At 36.7% G+C, this 25,489-nt stretch overlaps 1 long non-coding RNA gene across 2 annotated transcripts in view; it reads left to right on the top strand.

Moving 5' to 3' along the window:
• The window catches only part of LOC141371173 (uncharacterized), a 229,306-nt gene extending 204,036 nt beyond the window's left edge, over positions 1 to 25,270 (top strand). For both annotated transcript variants that reach the window (XR_012375918.1, XR_012375919.1), the window contains 2 exons: positions 15,514 to 15,578; positions 24,445 to 25,270. This is a non-coding gene — a long non-coding RNA (uncharacterized lncRNA). The remainder of the gene's footprint in view (positions 1 to 15,513; positions 15,579 to 24,444) is intronic.
• Positions 25,271 to 25,489: the final 219 nt, after the last annotated feature.

Here is a 25,489-nt window from a genome sequence, read left to right on the forward strand (position 1 = left end):
AGGGCCAAGGGATTTATTACATTTTTTTCATAATGACATGAATAACAATTTTTATACTTTTATAAGCCATTTCAGAGAAAATAATTCAAAGATCAGAAGCTCAAAGATCAGAATGCTTGGTCCCCCAAGAATTCTGTATATTTGGTTCTGAAATCACAGTCAAAATGAACTTCAACCCCACTCCTATTTAGCTGTAGAATTTTCTAATCCATAGAAGGCTTCTCACCTCTAATTTCCTTTTGCAATTATTAATTGAGTCTACCTTAAGTACACATTGCCTTCTAAGGCAAGGTGTTGTTTTAAACTTCTTGGTGTCAGATATTATGACTTTCTTATTTGAATTTTATTCAGTATTTAGAGTAATGCCTTGTACATAAAATGAGCTCAATCAGTATCTGTCTATGTTGGAAGAAAAGGTGAGAGGATGTCATGATTGATAATATAGCTTCAAGTATGGGATTTCTAACCTTTTGGCTTATACCTAGATCTATTTTAACTTGGCAATATGATCTGGATCATGAAAAAAATAACAGGTAAATGAATCCCAGAAGTCTGATAAGGACACATTTATTAATAAAATAGTAATGAAGAATGAATATAATAATTAAAAGTTGAACCCATCTATTTTTCTGGTGGTATGGCCTGAGCTATGATCACAGGGTAAGGTAAGAATGGTAGAATTGTAAGCACTGTAAAAAACATGAATCGATAATGTTGTTTGAAATGTAGAATTTGTTTTTAAGGTTCTCGTATGAAAATCTTTTAAGTTCACATGAGACATTTTGTAAAACAGTGTTGAGTGTTTAAAAGTTGCATTTCATTGAGCATGAAAATACACATGTTTCAGTATGATATGGTAGTGTGCTGGGTTGAATCTTTTGGGATCAAAGATCAAAAGAGGCTCAAATCTGTTAAATGAAAAATGCAATAAAGCCTCAGTATAAATCTGAATCTATCTTGATACACTTCATAAGTTCTGAGTCTTTTTGGGATGTAAGAATTTTTCCAGTCTCTCAAAAATTCATGTTGCAGAAGGCAATTTTATCCAAATCATAAATCCCTACATCAACGTTTTAGAGTTCCCAATTATCCAAATATTCATTCCTCCAGAGATAATATCATGCAGTTGGTAAATGTTCGAAAGAATCCAATTTTAAGTTGCATCTTGGAAGGTGACAAAATACTAGGTATAACATCTAATATCAATCATATCTTGATGCCAAAACAATGATGATTCAGAGCATTATGCACACTCAAGGATGAGCATCTCAAATCATATACCATGAAATGTATCATTAAGGTTTGTATTTTTCATGAGAATGTCAGCCATTCTCTAGGTCTGTATTGTCATAATAAGCTTGCCAGGGAGCTGCAAACTGAAACAGAAAATCCAGGGAAAGAAATAAGATTTTCTACGATTGTATTTTGTTATAAATTGAACACTAAAAATGAGAGGTTTTTTTTTTCTTTTTTTAGTCCCTAGGGTGTTTTCTGAAAATGCAAATAAAATGTCAGGCTTTCTGCTCTCACCTAGTATTTTATACCACCATTCTCCACTACTAGAAGAAAGGGATCCTTGCCATCAGTAATAAAGCTTGCTTCTGTTCTTTTCACTTCCAGAAGCAGGATGTTAGAATGATCATAAGGAGCCCAAGCTGGGTTTCTCCTAAGAGAGAATAACATAAGAGGAATGCCTACCTCATCCTTCCTGTCCACAGCCCCCATCCCTGAGTAGGAGGAAATGGGGACGATCTCTTAGTGAGACGTCCTTTCTGCTTCACTGTGGGTCTCAAAAATTCCTGGAAAAATAAAAGTGTTTCCTATAAAAATACTAAGGAGCCTGCCCTTGTTCCTAGGAATCATGAAAAAACTGTGTTAACAATTTGCTGCCTTAGGCATTTCTATCAATTCAGTCTGTATTATGGTTTATCTATTATGTCCTGCAATTTTTATTCTGCAGGTTTTCACCAGGGTCACTGTTTTGTTCTGACACTAGCGTGAACAGGCTGCTCTCTGTCTTCCTTTATTAAGTGTTGTGACCATTCAGAAGAGGGAAAGATTGCTTCCAAAGGGAAGAAACCTCATCTTTTCAAAAGACAGTACTTCATCTCCTATTGTATGTTAGACAGCAAGGGTACAAATAAGAACAAGACACAGCTTTTCCTCCAGAAGCACTCAGTCTAGATGGAATCAAGGAACACTTAAGTATGAGAGAGCATTTGAGCTAAATCTAGAAAGATGGTGTATGTTTCCTAGGGGTTGCCCAAAAAAAAAAAAACAAAAAAAAACTACCATAAACCTAGAGGCTAAAAACAACCGAAATGTATTCCCTCACAATTCAGGATAGAAGTCCAAAATGAAGGTGTTGGAAAGGTTCGTTCCTTCTTGGGGGCCCAGAGGGAGAATCTACTGCATGCCTCTCTCCTACCTTCCAGTGATTGCTGGCATTCTTTGGTGTTCCTTGGCTTTTGACAGCATGACTTAAATTTCCATCCCAACCTGTGTCTATCTCTTTCTCTTCTCTTCTAAGAATACCAGTCAGATTGGGTTAAGGGCCCATCCTACTCCAGTATGACCTCATCTTAACTAATAACATCTTCCATGACACTATCCCCAAATAAGGTCACATTCTGAGGTTCTGGGAAGGATGTCAATCCTGGAAGGAAACTATTCACCCCAATATCGATGGTTAAGATTATATAACTAGAAATGAAAGAAAGATTTTTTATTTATTTAATTCTCTTTTTCAACAAGTACTTGAGTGCCCCTCTTGGCCCAGGTCTAATGATAAAGTATGGAAGTAAAGAGAATAGATCACTATCATCAATGAAGAAGGAAAGAGATACATTTTCCCTAGATATCTATTGGAGATGGGGGATTTTTCAGCAATGCTCTCCTATACCTGGGGAAAAGGCTTCACCCTGCAAACTAAGACTGAATGTAGAAGAGGTTCCCAACCTCTGGGCTATACTTACCTGAAATTTAGCCTCTGTAACACAGAGCTGGGTGATGAAAAACACTACCATTGGCCCTTCCAGAGAGCTACTGTAGCCCTTAACTGGGAGTCTGGGGGAGAAGATTAGTCTTCTTGGCCACACGCACCCAGACTGGAGCTTCCTTCATGCTCAGTTGGAGATTAGGAGAAGGGAGAGAGCAGGTTATTATGCAAGTACCACAGACTCTCCCCAGTTCTTATTGAGATCTTGATCTTCTTGAATAAGTAGGTTTTTTTTTCATTTGCTGTATGCCCTAAGGGCAGTTTTCAGAGACTTTAAAAAGTTGATTTTTTGTTTTGTTTTATAATATTCAGTAGTTATATTCACTGACAAGCATGTCTACAGAGCTCCTTATGTAAGATGCCATTCAGAAGTGGAATCTTTAGATAACTGTATATTCCTTTGCATGTCTCCACCTCTACCTTACCTGGGAGTGACTGCTGTAACAAGAAACCATAATGACAAAGCAGAGTAGGTAATGTGACCAGGCAGATGCTTGGCACTCTTGGATTGTGAAAGAAAGGTATCCCTTATGAATTAGTAAAAAAGCAATGATCTCAACTGGGATTTTATTTTATTTATATCACGTATCACTCTGTTATCTGATTTATTCAGTATTTTTTTTTCATATTATTACTTCCAATATAATTTAAGCTTGCTGAATGTAGGGACTCTCTCACACCAGCCAGTGCAAATGTATCTGGCACACTGTGGAAACATGATAAAGTATCATTGACTTATGACTAGTGTGGATAAAATTAAAATGGGGGAAAAGTGAGGAGGTTTGAGATCTAGCTCAAACATAAATTTGAAAGAACTTGCTGATATATGTTATATGAAGAGTAAGGAATAGAGCTCTCAAGGAAAGAAGTTAAGTGGCTGTATTCACAGAAATGGGGGACACAGGCAGGCAGCCCTTCAGCCCTGTCCTGGGAGACATAGGAATCTGAGTTCAAATACATAGATATAAGTCTTTGTGCCGTACTTTGACATCCGAAGGTACAGTGACAGTTGACATCATCTTTAAGATTCCTTCAAATGTTGAGATTCTGTTATTCAGTTAGTGCTTATTTGTTTAAAGGAAAATGGGTTATTTGTCATTAGTTTTCCTGGATTAAAATATTTTAACAGTAGAGACAGTAGAGGTACTCAGTTTAAGGTCACACCTATCTTTAGTTAAATAGTGAGGAAATAAAAGAGCCATAGCCTCAGAGTCTAAATATCCCTACTTAAGATTGTCTTTATTTTGTTGCGGCGTCGGGGAGGGGGGCAAATCAAGCCTAAATAATTGGAATCTTTACTTGTCATCCTCCTTAAAAAATCTCAAGCTCCGCAAGCTTGGTTCAACGTCCACAAATCAATCAATGTGATACAATCCATTAATAAAAGAAAGAACAAGAATCATGTGTTCCTTTCAATAGATGCAGAAAAAGCATTTGACAAAGTACAGCATCCTTTCTTGATCAAAACTCTTCAGAGGATAGGGATAGAGGGTACATACCTCAATATCATAAAAGCCATCTATGAAAAATCCACGGTGAATATCATTCTCAATGGGGAAAAACTGAGAGAGCTATCCCCCTAAGGTCAGGAACACAGCAGGGATGACCACTATCACCACTGCTATTCAACATAGTATTAGAAGTCCTAGCCACAGAAATCTGACAACAAAAAGAAATAAAAGGCATCCAAATCAGCATAGAAGAAGTCAAACTCTCACTGTTTGCAGATGATATGATACTTTATGTGGAAAACTGAAAAGACTCCACCCCAAAACTGCTAGAACTCATACAGTAATTCAGTAAAGTGGCAGGATATAAAATCAATGCACAGAATCAGTGGCATTCCTATACACCAACAACAAGACAGAAGAAAGAGAAATGAAGGAGTCGATCCCATTTACAATGGCACCCAAAACCATAAGATACCTAGGAATAAATCTAACCAAAGAGGCAAAGAATCTGTACTCAGAAAACTATAAAATACTCATGAAATAAATTGAGAAAGAAACAAAGAAATGGAAAAATGTTCCATGCTCATGGATTGGAAGAACAGATATTGTGAACATGTCAATGCTACCTAGAGCAATCTACACATTCAATGCAATCCCTAGCAAAATACCATCCCCTTTTTTCAAAGAAATGGAACAAATAATCCTAAAATTTGTATGGAACCAGAAAAGACCCCGAATAGCCAGAGGAATATTGAAAAAGGAAAGCAAAGCTGGCGGCATCACAATTCCGGACTTCCAGCTCTATTACAAAGCTGTCATCATCAAGACAGTATGGTACTGGAACAAAAACAGACACATAGATCAATGGAACAGAATAGAGAGCCCAGAAATGGACCCTCAACTCTATGGTAAACTACTCTTCGACAAAGCAGGAAAGAATGTCCAGTGGAAAAAAGCCTCTTCAACAAATGGTGTTGGGAAAATTGGACAGCCACACGCAGAAGAATGAAACTGGACCATTTCCTTACATCACACACAAAAATAGACTCCAAATGGTTGAAAGACCTAAATGTGAGACAGGAGTCCATGAACATCCTAAAGGAGAACACAGGTAGCAACCTCTTCGACCTCAGCCGCAGAAACTTCTTCCTAGAAACATCACTAAAGGCAAGGGAAGCAACGGCAAAAATGAACTATTGGGACCTCATCAAGATAAAAAGCTTTTCCACAGCAAAAGAAACAGTCCACAAAACCAAAAGACAACCGACAGAATGGGAGAAGATATTTGCAAATGACATATCAGATAAAGGGCTCGTATCCAAAATCTATAAAGGACTTATCAAACTCAATACCCAAAGAACAAATAATCCAATCAAGAAATGGGCAGAAGACATGAACAGACATTTTTCCAAAGAAGACATCCAAATGGCCAACAGACACATGAAAAAGTGCTCAACATCGCTTGGCATCAGGGAAATCCAAATCAAAACCTCAATGAGATATCACCTCACACCAGTCAGAATGGCTAAAATTAACAAGTCAGGAAACGACAGATGTTGGCAGGGATGTGGAGAAAGGGAAACCCTCCTACACTGTTGGTGCAAATGCAAGCTGGTGCAGCCACTCTGGAAAACAGTATGGAGGTTCTTCAAAATGTTGAAAATAGAGCTACCATACGATCCAGCAATTGCACTACTGGGTATTTACCCCAAAGATACAAATGTAGGGATCCGAAGGGGTATGTTCACCCCGATGTTTATAGCAGCAATGTCCACAATAGCCAAACTGTGGAAAGAGCCAAGATGCCCATCGACAGATGAATGGATAAAGAAGATGTGGTATATATACACAATGGAATATTATGCAGCCATCAAAAGGAATGAGATCTTGCCATTTGCAACGACGTGGATGGAACTGGAGGGTGTTATGCTGAGTGAAATAAGTCAATCAGAGAAAGACATGTATCACATGACCTCACTGATATGAGGAATTCTTAATCTCAGGAAACAAACTGAGTGTTACTGGAGTGGTTGGGGGTGGGAGGGATGGGGTGGCTGGGTGATAGACATTGGGGAGGGTATGTGCTATGGTGAGCGCTGTGAATTGTGCAAGACTGTTGAATCACAGATCTGTACTTCTGAAACAAATAACGCAACATATTTTAAGAAAAAAGGAAAAGAAGAAGATAACAGGAGAGGAAGAAAAGGGGAGTATGTCAGAGGGGGAGACGAACCATGAGAGATGATGGACTCTGAAAAACAAACTGAGGGTTCTAGAGGGGAGGGGGGTAGGGGGATGGGTTAGCCTGGTGATGGGTATTGAGGAGGGCACGTTTTGCATGGAGCACTGGGTGTTATGAACAAACAATGAATCATGGAACACTGCACCAAAAACTAATGATGTAATATATGGTGATTAACATAACAATAAAAAATTTAAAAAAAAGCGTGATTAAGGTATAACTGAAATGCAGTGAGTTGCAGATATTTAAGGTTTATAATTTGATAAATTTTGGTGTATATATGTGAAGCCACCGGCACAATTAAGATAATGAACATATCCATCACCCCAAAAGTTAAAAAATATATATATATATATACACACATATATATAGGATATGGTGATGACAAATATTATGTCCATTTTAAAATATTATTGAAGAGAATGAAGTTAGCCCATCTATTCAGGCATTAACCGTAATGGCTCTGATGCCTGGTAACACTCACTAGCAGTGTGACTTAAGCCAATGACTTAATCTCTGTCAATCTGTTGACTCAAATATAAAATTTGTATAATAATTGTACTTAACCTTAAGTTTATAATGAGGATTAAATGAGATGTTGCACATAGTCTTCACCACCATGGGAAGTATTTGGCACTATGCAAAGCATTTAGTGATTACCCCCAAACATGCTGAATAATAAGATAAAGAAAAAAAAATGAAACAGGCATTTAGCAGAAAAAAGGATCTCCGCAGAACAAATGGCTACTCCAGAAAAACCTTCCGATCCCATTCCGGTTATGTGGCAAAGTGTCTCCTTTTTTTTTTTTTTTTAAGATTTATTTATTTATTTTAAAGAGGAGGGGGCGGGGCAGAGGGAGAGAGAAACTCAAGCAGACTCCATGCCTCCATGCGAGCACAGAGCCTGATGTGGGGCTCAACATGGGACTTGAGCTCATGACCCAAGATCATAACCTGAGCTGAAACCAAGAGTCAGATGCTCAACAGACTGCACCATCCGAGTGCCCCAAAGCGTTTCCTTTTTAACTTTCTTTTTTGTTAACCAAAAATGAAAATTTAAGGGAGACATGACTATATTGTTTGTTTATTTTTTTAATTTACTCTGATCATGGCTGGTACACATTAGAACTACCTTGCCTAAAATTAAAACCAGTGTTGCTTTTGACACTGTCTTTAATTTCCTTATTGAAAGAATTACAAGTAATATTACATTTTAAATCTGTTTGCTTCAGAATTAAGTCCTTGAGTGAAATTTTTGCTGCCACTAATGTAATACAGTAGAATGAGTGATTTTGTATTGAATTATATACAGGAGACTCCCTCTCTTTATTTTGATGTCCATTATCTCTAGAGAGCTATCTACAGCCTTGATGTTTATATACCAGACGGCTAAGTGGTTTCCTGAGTTGTTTGTACCATTTTATTCCTTGAACATTTTTGTGGGCAGTTTTCAACGGACTGCACTTAATGGTACATAAAGCTCTGAGGGAGGAGAAAGTAGTTTAATAAATAAAAAGCAATTGATGCTGTCTTTCCTCAACCCTGCTATTCACTGTCCTTCAATGTAGATGTGCTGAACAGAATTGTAAAATGACCTAAAAAACACTCTGATTTAGGATGACAGGTGAGAGAGGATGTGATGAGAAGGAAAAGAAAGAATAATTTTTGAAGGAATGGAAATTCAGGCAGGGCTGTTGGAGGATGAATGGAGTTCAGGGAGGGCTATGAATTGAATGTGGCCTGCAGCGATTTCTTGTATTAAATGTACTAGATGACTAGATGCCAAATTATTAAACAAAAACATATATAGGTAATAAAATTATGGGTGATAGTTTTTCTTCCTTGGAAATTATTGTATTTTCAAATTTTTCCAAAATAAGTATATATTACTTGTGAAATCATTAAAAAATAAAAATAATAGATAACCTTCTTGCTTAAAAAACTTTAGAACCAATTTCACACCCAATTTAACTTTAAAGTAAATCAATCCTTAATTCTGCAGAAAAAAAATTAACTAACGAGTTTGAAAAGAAGCCCTTTCCTATTTTGTTAACTGCAAGGACTTATTAGAATGCATTTTTGGATAATTTCTAGTCTGTAAAGGATATTGAGAGGTCATCTACTTCATTTCCTTATCATCACACAAGATGCCTCTATCCAAGAACGATTAGAATCCCTTCAATTTTAGACCTTTTGAGAAGTTGCCCTGTCTTCCTTTGCTGGTGCTTTTCAGCACTTAATAATGTTTTGCTGACAGACTATCTTAAATGTTATATTTAATGGTGGCCTAATGAAAAGTTATGAAAGAATGACTGCTTTGTAAAACCAGAGAATACTCATCATTGACATGTTATCTCCTAATTGTTTTTATCCTTTTCCAAAATCAAGTGAAATTACTAAAGACACTAAATCATTTCCATCTCCTTAAAAAATAGTCTTTCTTCCATGACTATAGTTTCATCTCATCAGGGGCCCTTGCTCCCATAGGATTAACATCCTCCCTGGGAGCAAGAGGGGAACCCATGTGATGAGAGCATCAGTATGCACCAAGATCATGCCAGGCTCTGTACAAGGCTCTTTTGGTATGATCTTATTTAGTTCTCCAATCATTATGTATGTTTTTAACCCCACTGTATAAACTAAATACTCAGACAAGTACCAGTGTGATCATAGCTTTCCTTTGTATGAAATGCTTCCATAGTTCCTTATGGTCAAAGGAAAGTAAAAAGGTGTTAACTCGTCAGCCTGATGTGTGAGGTCCTTTCTCAGACTTATCTCCATGCTCAAAGTACTTCTCACCTGTTAGAACTTTTTCAGTTGCTACTTCTGCCCACAGTGTTCTTCCTTATCTGAAACTTTCAAAAACTATGCATCTTTCAGCAGTTAAATGCTGTTTGTTCTGTGGAGCCTTCACTGAATAGTCCCCACCACGCTGAAAATTCCTTCATTTGGAACACCTCAACAACATATAATTCTAATTTATAGTCTGTAACTTTAAAACCCAGCTATTTTTTTTAGCACCGTGGCTATCAAATGTATACTTATAATTTTAGGGGCATATAGATATCAGATGTTTAATAGATGTTTGTTGAATAAATGTCATGGAAAGAAAAACACACACACGTTCCTGAGAGCTTGGGGCAGCCTGGCACTTAGAGCAAAGCCTTGGTATTTTTCCATGGGCATAATCCCACAGAATACCTATATCAAAAAGGCCACTCAGTGATTATGATGAATCAAGACACAAACATGGTGTTGCTCAAACCACAAAAATGGACCATTATCCCGCTCTCTTGGCTAGTATGATTCACTGATGTTTCTGTTTCATTCATTGCTTTAGCCTCTCTTTGTTCTTGCTTTCTAGATAAGAATTATTAGATACCCAACATAGAATAACCCCACTTCCTGACAGCATGACATATAGAGCTTCTTTGAGTCCTTGTCAGAATCACCTAACACAAGCCAATTCCTATTCTAGGTCCTCTCCAACACCCTATAATGAGGTACCCTATAATTTCCCATTATTCAGTTACCTCTTAAGTCTTTAGTTGAAGACTTAAGAGAATGAATGAATGAATGAATGAATGAGCAAATGAATGACATTTGCTCTTTTTATATTAGACTAAAAGTTCTGTGTATTCAGGGTTGGCATCTTTTCTCTCCACCTCAAGAGTCTGATTTAAATAGTCACAAAACAAATACGGAATGAATGAAATAGCCTTGATTCTCTTGCTGCCTTTGTTACCTGCTCCCTCCTTCTCTACTAGGATCACTTTGTGGGAGATTCAACTTCTGCAATCACCACTGTTGATTCCCTTGTATCCAGCACTGAGAATCCACACCAGCATTTTCTACCTTCTTTATCCCAGTCTTCTCAAGTCTACACTACAAACCTTGAAAGCCTTTTTATTTTGCTTTTACTTGGCCAATATCCAAGGAAGTCCTTTGGCTTCAGAGTTTGTTGGTCAAGGTACACCTAAGTGTAGTTTGAAGAACCCCAGTTCTTATCTTCATTGCTGCTGGGAAAAAGATCCCCTTTCTTACCAGCTGCCTCACTTAGTACTTCACATTCTTCACAATACTGACAAATCCTGAATATTTTCAGGTACAGACTAAGCACCTGATTTGCTACTCATTTAGGAAAGCTCGTGTATCTAAGTCACTTAGGGAGGAATTCTTCTTGGGACAAACTATTTGGGAAAATTATTTCAAACATACATAAAGTTCTCAATGGCTCCCTATTACCAATATTTTATCAGGGCATAAAAAGCCCTTTGTGAATTAGCCCCTTCTATTAGTAAAATAGTTATCAGATATACAGTTAACAAAATAAAAGTTGAATGGTTCAGTTCAATTACTGTTTTTCAAAACAAAAAGATTTAAGATATAAAAAAAACTGGCTTGAAAGGAAAGGAAAAAAATTATATCTAAAAGTACAGGTATAATGTAGCAACTATTTAGCAACTATTAATGCCTATTAGCACAAGTCTGTTTTTTTGTTTGTTTGATTGTTTTTTCTTTTTGGTCATTTGGATCTCAGCAGTCTGATATGCTTTGCATGTCCTTGGGGAAAAATAAAAAACAAAGCAAAACTAAGATACCTAACCATGTCCTATAGGATGATGGCAGGATAATACCAAGAAGTGGATATACAGACAAGAATACGAAACTGTGAATATTCAACTCTTTCTAACCTGCAGAATTGACCTGTGAATTCCATATAATTCAACCTAATGTGAGCCTCATTTGACACTGGTGTAGGCAGGAATGGGCGCTTCCATTTTAGACACTGGGTGAAAACCTGAGTGTTGTTAAAAGGTGACAAAAGAAAGGAGGAACTTTTTGTATGAGTCTAGGCATTTTTATTTGACAACACAGTTATACAGTAGGTCCCTATTCCCAGTGACCTGATGGCCAGCAGGGTGAGCAAATCGGCAGCACTGCCTTACATACTCTATCTACTAGTGAACCAAGTAGGGAACTCTTGAGAGTTAGGCTGCACTGTTAATAACTACTACAGGAAAATGCTCCCAGACCTGGACTGTCTGAAGCAAGTTCTCTAGGGTCACCCTGCTTTTCACAGGTATCACTGCAATGACTGATTATGAGACTTGCACTTGAAGCCTGGGGTCTACTTTCTTGTCAGTTTCAGTGAGTTTAATCGGAATGGACAGAGTATGACAGCATATTACTGTAACTTCATAAAAGTTGAAACATAAAAGTCCTCAAAGCTGTTCAGGGCTTTGATGCAAAATATTTTATAAGTGCATTGTAGAAGTGTAAAATGTATAACTATTCTGTATGGAAGTTAACATTTCTGTGGCATCAGTATAGCTCAAAAATTTAATCAGTTCAGTGGAAAATGGTAGGGAGAATAGTTTGTTTAGAATCCCTTCAGAGGAAAAGAGAAGCTGTATAAGCGACTAAACATTTTGATTACTATTGTGTACAAAAGCCACTGTGTCTGTAGTCTGTTGTTATTGAATTATTTTTGCCATACTTCAATAATCATATTGTAAGTATGAAATTTTTGCTCCAGGTGGAAGCCAACTTTTAGCAGTGGAGTTATAGAATAAAAAACGTGTGTGCACTTTTTTTTAAAACTTAGTTGTAGATATTGAGAAAGTGCTCAAAAAATGTTGCACAAATTTATACTCCCAATTATCTGAGCCAGCACGCTCGGGCTGTGCAACTCAGCTACCGTATACTCCTAATTTTAAAAGGCCACTGATGTTAACTTCGAATCTAAATGTGTATAAAATATATCAAGTCAGTTTAGCTTATTTACATTTTTTGTAAAGCCATACACATAAAAATATATAATTAAATATATATAATATAAAAATAATATATAATATAATAAAAATAATATAGGTATATTTACATTTATTTTACTTACTATTGAATACATTTAAAATATACTCAAGGAAAAACTACTAATTTCAATCTGTGTTTTAATTCAGTATAGTGATTTTTCTTTCAATCCACTAAAAATTACAAACTGGGTATTTTACGTTCAACAAATCAAAGAAAAAGATGCTCAACATGTCTTTCTGAAAGTATAAATTTCTGCACCCTGCACAGCCTTTGCTTTGCAGAACCTTCATTCCCTTCCCTTGAGCACTATCATTCTATAATGACTTTAAGTGATAATCCCCATCGGTAATCATCTCTAATTTTAGATCAGATAGCCTGGCTCTTATGATATGTATCAATAATGACACATGATTGCTCTCCCCTGGGATTCATTAATAAAGCAATATCATCTCTTTGGTCTAAATTTTCAGATGGACCTGTCGTTTCCTAGGTGAGGTTAACTCTGGCTCTCTCCATTTGCTTTCTTGTGAAATGAAGGATAGTGATAACTATAAAACTCAGTTTTATCATTCAGCATTTGACAAATGTGAGGATCATGTCACATTGGGGAAGCAGAGAAGCCTGAATGACAAGAACAATTTTAAGTGGCTAGTCCCATGGAGATATGGAGATAACATGGAGAAATATCCCTCAAGACACTTACTTGGAAAACATGAGTTTCCTTGTTTGGACACATATTTGTAAAGTATTGATGGCTGACGGAGGTCTTTCATATCAGTGCTCTTAATCTCACCTTCATAACCCTAGGAGATGCCAGTTTCTTTGTAGTTATACCAAGGAAGAATTTATTACATGTGTTCTCTTAGAAAGAAAAGATTTATAGAAATGTTTCAATGGGACTATTAAAGGAAACCCTAAAGACTCAGTGGACTGCTTCTTTCCTAAAATAACAAAACACCATCTGTCAGAAAGAATTTGTGTGGAGAGAGAATAATAACTTCATTTACTACATACACCAGGAGAACTGATAAATCTTCTTGAGGTCAAGGATGTTTTTTGGAATAGTTTCAATTTAAATTTTATTTGTGAAGATGGCTGTCAGGAGGCATGTTGGAGGCAGTCAGTGGTGTGTCATCATGATGCCGGCTGTTCAGAGCACAACGTAGTAAGAGAGAATACCGAATGTGTAAGACAGGAAAACTAGACCAGAAGACAAAGGCCAGAAAGAGTAGAATCTTGAGCCAATTTTCTTAAGAGCCAAATGTTAGGGATATTTTATGGAAAAGAATAGGGGAAAAAAATAGGTTAGGTTCAATTTATCTCACTCTTTGAGTTGTCCTCTGAACTCATGGTACTAGCAACATCGTCAAGTACAAATTGTTGATAATTTGTCTTCAGGGAACTCATTTCAACAGGCGAGCTATTGAACACATATTCTGAGCAAGGCAGTGGGCTAAGTAATGGTGATACTCAGATAAATTTGATATAATCTCTATCCTTGAGGTACTTACTCATAGAATAGTGTAGAAGCCTGGCAACCCAAGCAGGAAATTCCAAGGAAATTTATGATTTTAATCCATAGAATTATATGTACTATGAGAGCATTATACTTCACTAAACCCAGAAGTCTGGAGAATGTGTTCTAGAAGAGATGATACCTGAACTGAATATGAAGGGCAAATATAATTAGGTAGGGATATTAGGGTTCTCCAGAGAAACAGAATCAATAGGCTACAAATACATATACATATTTATTATAGGAATTGGCTCAGTGGAGGCCAGGAGGTGCCATGATCTGCCATCTGCACGCTGGAAAACCAGGAAAGGTGATGATGAAATTCAGTCCGAGTCTGATGCCTGGGAAGCAAGGGTATTTGAGTTTGAAAGCCAGAGAACCAGGAGCACCAATGTCCAAAGGCAGGAGAAAATTGGATATCTCAGCCAAAGCAGAGAAAGAGAATTCATACTTCCTCTACCTTCTTCTATTCAGGCTCTCAAAGGATTAGATTATGCTACTTAAATTGAGACGGGCCATCTGCTTACTCAGTTCACCAATTCAAATGCTAATCTCTTTCTTCATAGACACACTCTGAAATAATGTTTTACCAGCTATCTAGGCATCCCTTGGCCAAATAAAGTTGACATAAAAAATTGTCACGGAGGTGAATGAAGGTGGACAGGTATTGTAGGCAGAGACAATGCCACAAGAAGGAGCTCCACCTCTTCCTTCTTATCATTGTCACCATCACAGAAGTAATAATAATGCTAATAATAATAATAGTAGTTTGTATTTAGCACTTGTTAAGTGCTTTATAAATATTATTTTATTTTATTTTCTAAGCAGATTTTGAAGTGAGGGGCATTAGTATTCCCAGTGAAATATACTGAACTTAAAGATGTTAACTGGTTGGGTTTGGATTTATTTAAATCTACACAGTATGACTCCAGAATATGAATTCAAAATCACTGTACTATACTGCCTCCTATATGTATCAACTTTATGTGTGGGGACAGGATGAGGTAGAGGAGGGTGGCTAGCAGTTTGCTATAAGGTAGAGTGTGGTGGGAGATAGGAGTGGAGTAGAAGATAGACAGGTCATATTGAACTTGTAGGGGGGAAAAAAAAAAAGCAAACAGGCCCAAAATTGAGTCGTTTGCTTCCAGACCAGCAAACTAAGACCTAATTGAAGCTTCAACCTCTCTCAGAAATGTAACCTTTAAACAGTCACTCTGGAGTTTCCTGAGTAGTACTAGTGATATAATCCACATAATATGACCCCTACCATCCCCTTCTCCCAAAAGATGTTGACCTGATCTGAAAAAATCCTTTCTTTTATTTTGCTAAGAGCTTCCTTGCCACACTTTGCTTCTATCTGTAAAAACCTTCCATTTTGTACAACTCTTTAGAGCACTTTACTAGAAAGGATGCTGCCCAATTCATGAATCATTGAATAAAGCCAATTAGGTCTTCAAATTTACTCAATTGAATTTTTGTTTTTTAATAGATATGGTGGCAACAATGGGATCAAAGTGAACGTCTGTCTGCATTTGGGGACAATGAGAAACACAAGTATGGCACCCTGAGAACACTTCTGAGTTCATGATCTTTCCCACTATTTCCTAAGGCTGTTGGCAAGTTCCTCTCAGCTTGAGCTCTAGTTGGTTAAGCTCCTGGTCTAAATGGCTTTCCAGTTCAGGGCTTAGTGGGTCAACTTGAGCTGGCATGTGGTTCCATCAAGAATCCAAATTCCTAGTCTTTGATTCAGTGTGGAATTCCCCAGTTTTTGGAGTCCAGTCATAGTCCACAGTCTTCATTTACTAATACATGTTGGGAATCATTGGTGGATATGATCTTAAATTAGACTGGGTTTAATTTAAGAACTGGAGTGCGTCTGGTTTAAGCTGGACAATGTCCAGTAGAAGCCTCAGGTGAATAAAATCTGTTTCAATGGGATCCTTTATAGCCAAAGAGTTGAGTACTCTATCTTTAAACTAATTCACATACCAAAGAGACACATTTTGGGGTGGCATATTTTGCTCTCTTATTGTCCAAGAAGTTTCACAGTCCAGAAATTAAGTTGGTAGATTGTTTCATCTTATTGAACCAGTCTCTTAATCCTGACAATAAATCAGTTCAGTTAAACTTATTTCAGGAGGTGGTGATGCAAGTGGATTCTCAAAGTTAGGTCTAGGTTCAAGTAATCATGTATTAAATAAGAGGCATTTCCATGGAAATAAAAGAAAAACAGTGATTAATGATTGGAGCAAATTATAAACCAGTTTCTGAGTTCTGAGGGTAGCCAATCAAGAAGATTTTTAGATGTCAGGGTCAAAGTATTTTTTTTTTCGGTAGTTTGAATGTCTGTGATGATGTCAACAGGTGTTCAGGTATACTTTCTGAGTAGTCCACAGCAACTGGCACAAAGATTATCCATACGTGAGTGTTGTGGTGATTTCTCTAAAGTTTATACCAAGTTGTCCATATTCAGTTTGCAGGGCTTCTGGAAAAAAGGCAGTTTTAATTCTCAATGATTCTAAGTCAGAAGGATAGAAAAAAATTGAAAATGTTAGTTTGGAGAGTTGGATCCAGACATTGGGGGAACTAGAAGAATTCAGGATCTAGTTCAGTTTATAATGGACAATATCCACAAAGACATGCTATTAAAACATATTTTTCTCTTTACAATCACCCTCATTTCTACCAAAGAGAGCCAAATTAAGACTACTTTGTTTGCAGAATAAGTCTAGTTTCGATAAACTTGGCCTGATTATTTATGTAAGTGTAAAAAAATACTGATTGATCATATAGGCCCTTTTAAATCTACTTTGCATGAACTTTTTATAAGGAATGTCCAGATTGAACTTCTGTCACCTCTTGAGGCTAAGAAGCCAAGCTTACGATGTGCAATCAGATTTTGTCTGCAATACTGATAAATTTGGGTTAATTCCTCTCTTCTGAGGTTCCTGCACCTGCCAGGAAGTGACCTTCTTTACCCACCTGGCAAGGCTGTTGGGAATCTGGTAAGCAAGGTAGCAGACCAATATATCCAAGGAGATTTTTGGACCCAGAAAGCCAACCTTAGTTCTTTAAGTCTGCCTGGTCATATGAGCATATGCACATCTCTCTCAAATATGACATTGCAGTCAAAGCCTTGGTAATATAACCACTATTTTCAGTTGTATCCTCTTACAAGGAGAACAGATTCTTATTGAACTTATGCAAATAAACATATTGCCATAAAAATAAGAGTATTCACTGACAATTTCTGAATTCTGGAGTGATCAGGTAGGGAGAGAAAGATAATTGTTTCCATTCTGTTTACAAAGTTATAATTTACCAAATTGTAAGTCATAGTTGGCTTAAGAGAAAAAGTTTCCTTATATATGGAAAACAAAACATTAAAAAGCATCAACAATGTTTCAAACAAAAAATTATAACTTTAAAAACCTGAATTTCTTCCAATTTTAGTATGTGTGCTGCCGAAGCGAGCACTTAATTTCTAGTAAAAACTAAGAAGTAAGCAATTGTGAACTATGTGTTACATCAGCATTCTTTAGATTGGCAAATTTATAAATACATTCCATAATTTCCAGAAATGTATTCTCATAGTACAATCTTTCAATAAAGCATAAAACATGTTTATGAACAAACCCAAATTTATCTTTAGCTTCTCTGAAATAAGGAAGCCAAAAGTTGATAAACCTATGTTGAGGAATTAATGTTTCATTATTTTATCCTATTTGGAAATGGTCCAAGATATTCCACAAATTTTTATCATTTAAAAAAACTCTAAAGTCTCAGGTTACCAAAAAGATTTTCAAAATCATTTTAAAATATACATACCATAAAACATATATTTTGCTAAAAAGTTCACCTAAAAATTCTAATCACAGTTGCATCTATTTCAATCATTTACTCCCAACAATTATGTTTGGGTTACTCACAAAAACTTCATGAGTTATTAGACAAAATCAACCATCATTCTAAGTTATTATTATTAATTTTTTTGCTGATAAATTTTGCAAAGAGATAACATGAAATTATTTGAGTAAGAAATCCAGGTGGAATAAAAAGTAAAACATGTCTATTTTAAATTAGCTTTGATACTGAATATTTTCTCAGATCATATGAACCTGAAATTCATTTGAACTAAGTTTCTACTTTATTTTTGAGAATGTTTATGAATACTAAATTTACATAAGTGCCTAATTTTCCTTAAGCTACTTAAATAGAGCTATTTTATAAATTGATTTCAGCAATACCATCCCTAGGTAGAAAAATATAATATCTATAATGTAGATGTACATATAGACAAACAAGAGATCTTAGAGTTTCTGTTATAAAACAATACAAAACTCAATAATTCATAAATAAAAGTTGAAATAAGCAAATTCACTCACTCAGATCGCTAAAGTTTTTTTTTACTATTTGTGGAGAGGACTTTTAAGATTTGCATCTGTCCCTGGAAGTAATCTTAAGGAGGCTATGATCCAAAGTTTGGGCAAGAGAGCTCTTTTTGTAGTTTATATTTTTTAAAAGTCATCTTTTTTTTTAAATTCCTTTCATCTTAGGTGAGTGTAGACATTGTTTTAGATACCTCCTGGGATGTTTATATTTCAAAGAAATGGTAAGATTTATATCTTCAAGAGACAGAGAAAGAATGCAAGTTCCTCCAAGAAGGACTTTAGTTTCCTAAGGTTTCCTAATACTTTACAAACCTTTTGAGATAAGTAAGGGAGGTTTTAGAATTGGTAAGAAGGAGTAGGTGGACTTTTGATTGTGTTTTTGTTTTAAGTTTTGTAGGTATCTGTAAGATAAGGGAAATTGCTCTCAATTTTTTTCTTCTTTTTTTCTGAAGTGCAGGACAACTATACTTCCAATGTCCTGATTTTTTACGTTATCTGCAAATGTCTGAAGGCAAATAGGAAAGGGTCTGAATGGACTTTGATTTTTGTTCTAAGTCTAATTTCTGTTCTTCTACCTTATTAAGGGAGTCCTTAAGGCTAATTGTTAAACCAATAAGACATTGTTCAGGATGAGTGTTCAAATTTTTTTTCAAATATAGCCAGTTTAGAGGATCCATCCTCTGGCCATTGTCAGGTAAGATCTTCTTAACTTCACTAGCTATCAAACCAATAAGATGGACTCAGGAGGCATCTCCAAAGGAGAGTGCAAATAATGGAGTCCTTATAAGATCCAGATATTCACTTCCAAAGTTAGCCTAAATAAGCAAAACCCAAGCTTTCAAATTCTCTAGGCAGATAGGGGAGAGGCAAAAAGAAAAACATCTTAATTATTATATTGTCAAAGATGTGCGATGCCTCCAGTCACAGACTCACTAATCTGTGACACTGAGCAGGTGCTACTGGAATGGGACTTTCCTAGTACTAACAAGACAATGAAGGTTGAGATGGCAAAGGTCCCTTATGGACCAGGACTCCTTATGACAACCTGTCCTGAGAGCTGGAAGTGTTGGACAAAGGGATGCTAGTAAAAAGCTCAGTTTGTTACCTAAACTTCTGACCAACCAACTTATTGAATCCACAGTCTATTTAGCTGTCCACATGATGCATGCTGCTACATGCACCTTCTGGTTGGTGGAGACCAGAGAAAACATTCTCACTGGTCATAAAGCCAAGCTCTCAAGATATAGGAAAAGATGAAAAGGAAACCTCATCCGGCTTTCTTTATATGCACATTAACAACTTAGCTAAGCCTTAGGTCTGTCAGAGCCAAAAATGACACCTAGGAAGGATGGCCATGGATTATGGGGTTGGGGATTATGCAGTGTTTTACAGCATGTCTTGTTACATGGAAATTTTCTTGACATTGGCGGGTGACCTAGTGTTAATCTAACCCATTCCATGACCAACTGATCCTAACCTAGGAGTTTTGGTTAGGTGGCAAATGCTCTAACATTTCTTAAGTGCTTCACCCATTCTTTCAAATTTTATGGCTTTGGCTTTCAAGATGCCCCTTAGCAATAGCCTTTATCTTGTGCACATGAAACCACAGAATAGTTTGTTTAAGCAGACACCAGTCTGGTGAGAACTGTGAACTTAACCCTCTGTGAGGCTGGCTCAAACAGCAGGCCTATTAGGGCTTATACCTGTGTTCTATCCTATGTTTTTTTCCTCCTTATGACAACACAAAAGACAAAGAGAAAACAGTGACCATCTCTAGAAGGAAATGAATTAGTTAAACCAAGAGTACTCTACCAAACTCACCAGAGTTGCTAAGCCAGGGAACTAGTTCCACAGATATTTTCTTCTGCTGATCTAAATGTAGAAAGAAAGAGAAAAAGGACTGTCATCACTTTCATTTTCATTGGACCGCATGGACAGAGATTGGGAGACTGCCATGGTAAGAAATATTACCCTCTGCCAGCTTTTATCAGATGTCCCAGTATTTCTCAGTGGCAGCAGCCTCAAAGTGAGCAATGTCCAGCCAGGAAAATTTATCCTGCTGACTACACTGACGGTTGGGGAGGAAAAATGTTCTTTTGTTCTTTGTGGTTCTTCTGGTTGGTTTAAGAATTATATTGACATGAAAGAGATTACAGGAGAAAGACAAATTTAATTACGTATGTATAGGAAATCCACATAAAGACGAGAGATTCCAAAGACAGGCAAAATGAGCTATATGTGTCATTCTGGATTAGTGAGAAGTGGGTAGGGTTTTGGGGCTTCAAAGGGAAGGAAGGCAATCCACAGGAAGAAGAGTAGAAAGAGTAGATATTTGGTAAACAAATGTTTGCTGGACATACCAAAACAAGGGAACTGGGAGAGAAATTAATGAACAGACATTTCTAGGTTCTTCCCTCTACCACACTTAATTCATATTATAATGTAGTTATCTATGATGGTAGTTCACTTTCTAGAACAGGTCCTCTATCTAAATTCTCTAGGCAGATAGGGGAGAGGCAAAGAGAAAAACATCTTAAGTCTTCTGTTTCTTAAAATAGCTACCCTGAAATAACCACATGCCAAAGAGACATATTTTGGGGTGGCAGGTTTTGTTCCTGTACAAGAACTTTTTTCAAATCCTATGTGGACTTCAAGATTCAGCTCCAGTGTGGTGCCCTTCATGGAATCTTCTCCAGCTGTTCAAATTTTCTGTTGCCGTTACAATTTAATCCTGAATGATCCTTTCACGTATAAGTTTTTATAAAATGTGATAATGTACACAGGTTTCAAATGTATTCAGGTTTCAAATCTTGTACAATTCAAGACTTTTTTTATTAACAGAATATAGTATCAACAACCTCTTTAGTAAATTGTAATCCTGATCCTCAAACAATACAGGGGTTAGGGGTGCCAATCCCCTGTGCCTTGGAAAATCTGCTGATAACTTTTGACTTCCCAAACCTTAACTATTAATAGCCTACTGTTAACTGAAAGCCTTATTAATAACATAAATATATTAACACATATTTTGTATGTTATATGCATTATATACTGTATTCTTTACAATAAAGTAAGCTAGAGGAAAGTGTTACTAAGAAAATTATAAGGAAGAGAAAATACATTTACAGTATTGTATGTATATTTATTGGAAAAAAAATGCTAGTATAGGTGGGCCAAGCCACACTGGAACAGGAGCACGCAGAGGGCCTGGCTCTGGGATGGCAATGTTCTGCAGCCTGGTGACCTTGGCTCAGCAACAGCAGCTGTGGGGTGGGCCTGCAGGTGGCAATAGCAGCCGGGAGCTGCAGTACCACTGTCCTATCTTCCTGGTGGTAAACCATCAGAATGTGGCCATTGGCAGGTGCTGCCTCATGTGAGTGTGCTGGCCTCTGGGAGGCTGCAGGGCTGGGTGCCCCCATGAGAATGAGTTTGTGCCTGGCCCAGAGGAGCCCAAGGACTGAGGCCTTCCCTCTACAGCCCCCAAGCCCAGTGCGCAAAGGACTTGGGGAGCAGGAACACTGGGGATGCAAGGCTCCCTGCGTGGTACCATCCCTGCCCTCTGGGCACATTCCTCTGCTTCAGCTCAGCCTCCTGCCCACCAGCCCTGGGAGCTTAACTTGACCACCCTATGGGCACACGGGGTGACCTACAGCCCTGTCCAGTCTAGGGCCCCCGGGAGCTGTTGAAAGCCCTGACAGAACTCCTCCAATACTCAAAAGGCACTGGGTGTACCCTCTGTTTCAGTTGCCTTTGATTCAGTCCCCGTGGAGACTGAGATGGGCAGTTGTAAATAAATGTCTTTCGTCTTCCGCTATCAACTCTTAAACAAACAAACTGCATATAAGTGGACCCACATACTTCAAACCCATGTTGTTCAAGGGTCATCAGTACTTCTCAGTGTCTAAAGGAAATATTAATAAGCACTGCATAGCAATGAAAGAAAAACAATTCTAAAAATGAAAGCTTTTTTATGACAGGATTTCTCACATTCTTTAATATGCTTCTGTACATCATGAGTATTCCAGATAGGACCAGTCTGTCTAGCTAGCTAGCTATCAATAGATATTATCTATCTGCCTCATCTAGTTCATAAACTTTTTTGGCTACAAAATGCTTTCTTCCCCCTCACCCCAGAACATTTGGCAAGACTTTTGTCCTTAGAGTACATTTGATATATGTTGAGGACTCTTTGAGGACAGTGAGCACATTTGCTATCGTTTCAGTCATTGCACTTAGGTACCCAATTAAGTTCCAAGTGATTAGGGAAGTAAGGGGACTGAGATAACATTTATTGAGTCCTAAATAGGTACAATGTTCTAAGCTAAGGACTTTATATTTGTGGGCCTAGTTAATCTGTGCAACATTTCTATATTATCTTTAGTATTTACCACATTACATGGTTGAGGGCACTAAATTCAAACAGTAATTTGCCCAGTGTTGCAAAACTGAGAGTTGTCAAGTTTGGATATAATCACAGTTTATGAAATATTTAGTGCACCTGCTATTTAACTTCATTTCTATTATTATTTATATTACATAAACAGCCAGGCAGGACTTTAGGTGATTGTTGATTTTTCATGATTTGTATATATTTTATGAGTAGCATAAGAAAGGTTAGGTAATTAACCCACTTAAGTAAGTTAACATGGGCAAACCTCCATAGGAATTTAGTAATTGCTGTTATAACTATCAATTTTGCAATAAAAAGAACCCATATCACTGCATTATTTCCCAATTCAATATTTAGAGGCAATAACAAGCACAAAACATTTCCTGGGGATTAATGACCATCTGAAGTTAACTGTCCTCAACTCTGTCTTAGGCAATCTGCTCCTCCCATTTGTCATTAATTCCTTAAAAATACCACGCATTTGAATTGCTATTTTTGAACAATAACACTTGAACTCTGTTGGGCGGACACAGTACACGGGTCATTATTATATGTTTTTTTTACACTTATTTAGAATTCAAAGATGCCAAATCATAGGTTTACTTAGTGCTAATGACTGTAAATATTTGAAAAACATATTGTTGATATTTAGAACATTGCATCATCCTAAGCTTTTTATCTAAACCTTTGTGCTGCAAAAAAAATTATTTCAGTGATCTATTGGAATGGCCAGATGACATTAATTTCCTCCTTATAACACACAACTCTCCTCCAATATAGATAGTAAAGAGACTTATATTTATCCTCCAAATAATACTGCATCTTGGAATATTTGTCATAATAAATGTTAGTATAAATTTATGTTCACAAATGCAAAATCTTTTCCAGCAAAAGACAGATGCACTTTGTGACCTGGTTGGCTTTCTATGGCAAGCCATATCTGATTTGTGGTTCTTTATCTTTCTGTAAATTAGCTGAATGTGTCAGAGAGGGTTTATAGTACTCTATATTCTCAGGCAGATAAGGGGACAAGAAAAATATCAAGTCAGCTCATTCCTGGAAGCTGTTGACTGAGAGCTAAATATACTAATCTGCTAAAAATTATAGTTTGATGAACATGTTCCTGCTTATCTTTGAGAAAATCACTAAACTAAAAGATGTATTAAATCGATGCCTTATTTGACCTAGACAGTTTTATCTTTCTAATCTAGTTTATCCAGATCATCTCTTTTCATTCTAAATTGTTGACTTTTTTTTATCACTACAAATATCACAAGACCTAAAAACTATGATGACATCTCTAATTTCCCATGGGTGAGATGTCTTTTACTGACAAATAGCTTAAAGTTAAAATAACCCAGTTCATTGATGTCTGTTGAGAAACACCTAAGTGATGATGTCTTGCTTTTGCTTTCCATTTCATTATATTCATTATAACCTTTAACATTTAATATGAGAAGGCTGGTGCCTCATAGAAGGGAGGGAAAAGACATCTATTTTGTCTTTTATTCCATTTTGAAATCTGCCATTTGTTGCTCCCTTTGATATTGCTCTTTCTAATGTAAAGTATATTCTATTACTTATCTAAATAATAGGACTGTCACTCTTAATGCAACTTGCTTTCTTGTTTGCTTTGTAGTTTGCCTGGGACAAATGGAGTGATTTTGAGATATTTAATTAGCATGAATGCTGACTTCAATATGAAGATGAAAAATTAAAAGAAAAAGAAAAAGAATCCTGACAACACCCGTGGAAAGGGAACACTTGCTCAACACATGCTGTGTAATTAATATATTTGGAACTAATATGAGGTTATTTGAGAATTTTTCTGGGTCTATAATGTCCTCTACACTGTGAAGGGTATGACAAGCAGCCTGTTACGTAGAATGTCTTAGTATCCAGTGTTCCAATCCTTTGCTCAGATTTAGACAGTAGAGATTTCAGGAAATGGAAATTGTCATGGTTCCTTCAAACAAACCTGCCCAAGGCATAGCCACACTCACAATTTTAGCTAGAGCTGGAATAATAAAAAACTTGGGGTGGAAAGTTGGCATGAAAGAGGGAGACAAAATCCACTGCCATTTAGAGCATAGGTTCATTATGCCAAACAGTAGAAGTGATGTACTAGGAAACTGAGCCCAAATCTTAATGACTGGGATCTCATGACAGGGAAACGAGATAGTTTTTAGTGATCGCCCCAGATAGCAAGACTAAATCTATTAATTAGAGAAGCAGAAGTCTGAAAAACACTCTCCTCTTATTAGGCTCAGCTAATTACAATCTACCAATGATCTTATATACTTAATCAGATGAGAGATCTATTCCTTTTAATGGTGTAATTGTGAACAAACTTACTTAACTTATCTGGGTCTCCATTATTTAAATTTGCAAATTGGGAATGATAGTAATATCTACTTTATAAGGTTATTGTGAAATCAATTTGGGCAAAATAAACCTTCAGAGTGATTGCCTGGGAAATAGTAAATCCTTTGTATTTGCTATCATCATCATTACATCATTCTGTGTGGGGAGCTGGCTCTTACTAGAAGAAGATGGCAAGGTTAAAGACTTCACATTGGATAATTTGGACAATGAAAAGTAAAATGAATTAACAAATGAGCTTTTTCTCTGTGGGAAATAAGCTTTTTTGTTTTCCTGAACTTAAAAATCAGTAGATTTGTTAC

This window comes from Callorhinus ursinus, unplaced genomic scaffold (genome assembly GCF_003265705.2).
Source record: "Callorhinus ursinus isolate GAN/ISIS: 27379988/994484 unplaced genomic scaffold, GSC_fseal_2.0 scaffold2, whole genome shotgun sequence".
In the NCBI taxonomy this organism is placed as follows: domain Eukaryota; kingdom Metazoa; phylum Chordata; class Mammalia; order Carnivora; family Otariidae; genus Callorhinus; species Callorhinus ursinus.